Raw genomic sequence first — 6508 nt, forward strand, 5'->3', positions numbered from 1 at the left:
TCTTTTTTTTTATCCATGGTTCTCACACAGACCGAAAGAAATATAACAAAATTGCATGCATAACGCCTTTGGTTATTTATTTTCCACGATACCCTTGACACTGAAGAGAAAGGTTGAGTGACAGAGTGAGGGAACTAGAGATAAGGAGGACAGTTACTCTTCTGTGCCATAGGGGCATGCCAACCCTGCCCAGTTGCTGCTTTTCATTTTGATAATTGACCGGGAACGCCACAAATGGCCATCAACTAATCCTCTTAGCTTTCATAATGCTGACTGTCACAGAAGCCCTTGTTTTAATGTAACGAGCCCCTAAGCCCAGAGCAATGGACAGAGTTACCGTAGTGCAGCAAAGGCCACACTGCCCCCTGGAGGCCACGTTCCCCCCCAAATGCACACTCACAGCTCAACAAGTGTACTACCAGCAATCTATCACATTACATCCAATGGTTTTTGTTTTTGTTTTTTTATCCCACGATTTTGTAACCCATTTTTGTCTCCACCAGGCCGAAGGCATGTGGGGAGAGTATGTTTTGCACTCCGTCCGTCCGTGTGTCCGTGTGTGTGTCCGTGAACAGCTAATCTCGGCCACCGTTAACCCGGTCGATGCCATATTTTGCACACACACTCCCTGGATGCCAACCATGAACCTCTGCCCCAAACTTTCCAGAACGGCCTGTTATAGCGCCACCAGGAGGCCGCTTTGTGCAAAACAAGTTTTTCGATGCCATATTTTGCACACACACTCCCTGGATGCCAACCATGAACCTCTGCCCCAAACTTTCCAGAACGGCCTGTTATAGCGCCACCAGGAGGCCGCTTTGTGCAAAACAAGTTTTTGTACAGTACACCTACAGATTTTGTCCAAACATCACGCAAATTGGTACACAGTCTCTCTAGAGCCATTCAACGAAACGGGTCTTTCAGATTTATCAGACTCCATCCTGATTGGTTAAGATTGGCTTCCAAAGTTCACAGGAGTGCTCAGTTTCAAACAAAATGCTGCAAATCATGAACACATCGCGTGATTTCCGTGAAATTGTGCACCCACATTCCCACTAGGCCGAGGACGAAATGCCACATGAACAATTTCAACTCAGCCTCAAGGTGGCGCTATAACTGGCCGAAAAGTGTTTTTACCTCTAACTGCACGGATCTGTGGATAACCTGGTGGAGACCTGTGCCCGGAAGGGCACTTTTTCTAGTTCACCCCTGTGTCAATCTTCTAATGTGATCCTGGGCTCTACACACCCTCCGCCAACCTGGGGAGAGCAATGTTTAATCTACTGTGTATATACATACTTTTTAGTAACACGCTCATTGGTGAGGTCTGGCAGTATAGTCATGTTACAGTATAACCATTTATTTATTTGGAGTAGTAGAGGATACTTTCATTTACATTCCTTAGCAGACCACTGCTAAGGAATAATTACATTATGTAATAATATAAAAGTGGCCAGTCTGGACACGTAAAACAGACTATTCAAACAAAGTCAAGAATATCGCACGATATCAGCTCAATGCAAAAATCTGAGTGAGTGGCATTTTCTTAGGGGCACGGTGGCACAGTTGGTAGTGCTGTCGCCTCACAGCTAGAAGGTCCTGGGTTCGATTCCCGCTGGGGACGCTGTGGGCACTGGCGGCGTGTTCCCCCCTCCGCGTCATCAGTGCCCATACCCGAGGCGGGGGTTGGCGATAGGGTCTTTCTGTGTGGAGTTTGCATGTTCTCCCCGTGTCCCCTAGGGTAGATACCCTCACAAAAACATGCCGTAATCCTGGTCTCTAAAACTACCTCCCCCTGGCCAGCCGGGGCGCCTGATGGAAGGGAAAGGAACTGGTCGGAATAACGTGTCCCTTCCACGCGCTACGTCCGGCTGGGGAAATTCCCCTCTGTCAGGTGAAGAGTTGCCACTCAATCATCAGAAACAGGATCTGAAATAGATTATCTTCATTTGAGCACATTCCGACTTATCTCTCAAATTCTCCAATTCCCCATAATGGGCAGTCCCTGTTTGCCAGCCAGGTCCACAGAGAGACAACCAGATGTGCCCGCCCACACACAAGAATCCTCCTTGGTGATCCTTTCATGCAAATTTCTTCCCTTCGCACAAATCTACAAACGGACATACAGGTACGTCTTACAGTCAATACTGGGGTTTATATTTATGTATGTTGTTGTTTTCCCCTTTTTCTCGTGCTTTTTGTTAACTTGAGTTCAGGGCTGGAACCAGGTCTGACTGTCCCTCTGACGGGGGGGGGGGGGGTGTGTGTGTGTGCGTGCGTGCGTGCGCACCAGATCACAAGACATTGTGCTTGGCTTGAATACATACAACAGACACATCTCACTCCAGGTCAGGTCAAAACCAGCCTGAGTGGTGTCTTTCTGTCACCTGAGGTGACAGGACAGGGAACACATTCCTGGATGTGGGCAGAGTTAGCCCTGTGGCAAACTGCATGCCAGGTTGTCATTTGGTTCCAGCAAGTCAGCAGAATAGAACGTGGCGGGCCTGCTCTTTCTGTACAGCAGAATCAGTGAGACTTACCTGATGTGACACGGCTGACACTACCTTGAGAGCTGAGAGGAGAAACCCTGCCGATGATTAATTCAAGCTCAGCGACATGATGAGGATTAGCTTACTTTGTTTACCCCTCCAGAAGTCTGCACGACATAGCAGCCCCATGGGGGAATGAGAGGAGTCTGCCCATAAGCCATTATTCACTGTGTATTAAGGATGTTTTAAAACGAGTAAACAATGTGAAGGAGTGTGACCGCATCAGGCACAGTGTTCTAACCACTGGTTTTTGCACTTCAGTTATTAAGATTTGAATGGGACATCATATTTGCTCATGTTTCTCAGTGATATACTAACTAGTACAGGTTTACAGAGTTTGGGAGGGTGATGAAATCACACGGTAAGAAATTCTACAGGCTCACTGGTTTTATCGCACAGGCAATTCCTCGGCATGAATAGAACTCGCCAGATAACGGATAGGACTAGAACAGCATCTGTGATGTTATCTGCCCAGAATAAATGGGCTGTGTGGTTCTGTTGGCATAATCTCAGTGATCTCTCTCAATGGGACTACACTATACTATGCATGGGGAAATTATACTCTTTCCTTGACTGTCCTTGTTCTATGCTCTGCATACAAAAGAATGAAGTTATTTATGCGCAGCTGAATATTAATGCCCGATTTTCTCAGAGAAATCTTGCATCAGTGAGTGCCACTTCTTCCAATTTTTACTTTGTCTTAAGGTGTTGACCCAAATGAATCAAACCCTAGTTAAATGGATGTCGTCGGGCTCCAGTGATGGAGGTGAAGTGATAGGGTGATACTGTAGGTAAAGAGGTAGTGGGCTTTCAGTGCTATAATGAATTGACCCCGGCAGACCTGTCTGTGTGGCTTGGCTTCAGATTTGCATCAAAGGTAAATGGTGCACAAAGGCCGTCCCCTGTGGCGGTTCTCCAAAGTCTATTTAAAATGACTGGAATGTTGCCATTTTACTGGCATTATAGGTTTAAGGCACATATCATCAAACATTTAAAATACGGTAGTCTGTTTTGGTTCTCCATTCAAGTTAGTCAAATGTTACCAAGACCACCATAGGGCATATTTGGAGGGGTGAAAAACTAAAGCCAAGTCAGTAGACCTGGCTATTAACATTTTGTGCCCATTTCAGAATAGAGACGCAATAGAGTGCCCAGCAGCAAAAAAACAAAAAACCTTTTTTCACAAAAAATTCCCTAAGATGAAGACGTCTTGTGCACCATAGGGGGTTATTATAAAGATGACCAGATTGATGATACCTGTTTGTCTGTCTTGAGTACATACAAGCATCAATGCAGTATCTGTTGTACAAGTGGGTACAGTAACAGTATAGATGTTCTCAGGACTTATTGGCTGGAAATGAATGGGTGAGTGCAGCTATTCACTTGTCCAGGCAATGAAGTCAGTAGTACAGGAAGTGATTGTTGGTTTCCAGAACACAGATTAGGCTTGCTGTGGCTCCTCTCCGCCATGCCCTGTTTACTATTCACACCTGAGCAGGCACACAAATAAAACTCGTGCTGCCACGGAAGGCTCAACACAGATGATGAATATTTCATTTTTTCCTGCAGCTGACTGAGGAGCTTTTACAAGGAGTAAAATCAGCAAAATCTCAGGGGACATTCCCTGTTTGCACGCACCAAGCTGTTGTACTGCCCATGGCATCCAGGACCATTTGTAAAGTGCTAAAGTGTAGGGAGATCTGGGGGGACAGTCCTCTGCATTATGCTATTAACAGAACATGAGATGACACCTCTTATGCTCTCCGCACCAACTAATCGCGAAATATTAGCCATGATGCCAGTGGTGCATTGACACAAGATGTCAGACTTTTGTCTTTCACCTCACTAGTCAGTCACTCATCCCACACTCCAGGGATACACGGGGTACACCACTCAGAAGAATGAGTACCTATTTATGCATGGGATATCCCTGCTAAGTCTAGCTACTGTGCTGCTGCAAAAACTCCAAAAGGACATGCTGTACTGCTGGGATCCTTGTCTCTTATTCAGATCAGATGGCCAGGGAGACTTCAGAGTTAAAAATTTTAATGCATAAAGGAGTGGCAATCTTGGCGAGACGCAGAATTAGACTAGATTTTTTGGGTGATTGGTCTGACAATGATGGTAGGATAACTATTGCTAAAATCCGCTTGGAGGGCAAAATGCTTGCTTTAGTGTCTGTTTACGCTCCCAATGTTCTGGACAAAGGATTTTACAAATTACTAACTAAAACTCTATTGGATTTGACGGAATTTAAAATCATAGTTGGTTCTGATTTCAATGCGGCGTGGAACTATGGCTTGGACAGATCCACTGCAGCAGAAAGCAGAGAACAGTCACTAACGTCTGCAGAACTTCGTGCTTGGGCTGGCTCGACCGGCATGGTTGACATGTGGCGATTAATTAATCCCACAGTTAGAGATTATTATTTTCTATCTGGAAGGCATGGTTCGTTTTCCCGGATCGATTACATCTTTGCCCCCAGGGATTTGTTTCACAAAATCAACAAGGTTGAATTGCTTCCAATGTCTTTCTCGGATCACAAAGCGGTGTTGTGTGTCGCATCTCTACGGCAGGTGATGGATAGGGCACCTAGGTGGCGGTTTAATACCACACAGTACACACTGGCGCAGTACACCATTTGTAGAGCAATTCCAATCTGGTTTACGTGAATTCTTAAATATCAATGTGGGCTCAGTTGATGACCCTAGAATTTTATGGGATTCAATTAAGGGATTTATCAGAAGTAACTCACCACTATATTCTTCTACTGTGAGAAAGTTAAGGTCAGCCAAGCTGGTTGAACTAGAGGCCGCTTTGCCAAATGAAACGTACACGACAAAATTATTATTTCAATAGTGCCTAGCCATCTACTAGCACTACGTCTTAAGTCTAATATTGTAAGTGTCAAGTCAACAACTGGAGCCATGATTACAGAACCTAAAGAGGTCAATGCTGTGTTTCGTGATTTTTATAATGAGCTCTACACCTCTGAGGTCGTTCATAATGTAGGTAAATGTAATGACTTTCTATCTACAATTCAGTTACCAACCCTCAGCGAGGCCGACGCAGAGGCTTTAGACAGACCAATTTCTAGAGCGGAATTAAAGGAAGCAGTCAGTGGGATGCGCAAAGGCAAGTCACCGGGTTTGGATGGGATACCACCTGAACTATACACTCTGTTTTGGGACGATCTGGGTCCGCACATGCATGATATGTTTCAGTTTGCGATTGAAAGGGGCTCCTTCTCCAGAGACGTTAATGTAGCCATTATATCTTTGTTGTTGAAGAAGAACAAAGACCCCACGGAATGTGGGAGCTACAGGCCGCTCTCACTGTTGAATGCTGACCTAAAAATATTTGCTAAGGTGCTCGCACGTCGTTTACAGGGTTACATGACTAGGTTGGTACATTGTGATCAGACAGGTTTTATAGGCACCAGATTGGCCACTGATAATGTTAGACGATTGTTGCATATTATTGACCGAGCTGGTGACCTCCGATCTCCTGCTGCGGTGCTGTCGCTCGATGCTATGAAGGCCTTTGACCGTTTGGAGTGGCCTTTTCTGTGGGCGGTGCTAGATAAGATGGGATTTGGTCCCACATTCATCACATTGATTAAGGTATTGTACTCAAATCCAACAGCGATGGTATTTACAGGCAAGATTTGTTCTCCACTGTTCACGATAGGCAGGTCGTCGAGGCAAGGTTGCCCCCTTAGTCCTCTCCTTTTTGCCCTCTCGCTCGAACCGTTAGCGCAGACAGTACGTCAGTCACACCTATCTCAGTTAACAACACACAACATCGTATTTCTTTATATGCGGACGACATCCTGCTGTTTATTGAGAATGCTCCACAGTCAATTACACACATTCTTAAGATTTTTGATCAGTTCAGTGCCATCTCAGGCTACAAAATCAATTGGACAAAGTCAGCCCTTTTGCCGCTAAATGAGGAGA

This window comes from Protomyctophum parallelum, assembly GCF_964188405.1.
Source record: "Protomyctophum parallelum genome assembly, chromosome: 19".
In the NCBI taxonomy this organism is placed as follows: domain Eukaryota; kingdom Metazoa; phylum Chordata; class Actinopteri; order Myctophiformes; family Myctophidae; genus Protomyctophum; species Protomyctophum parallelum.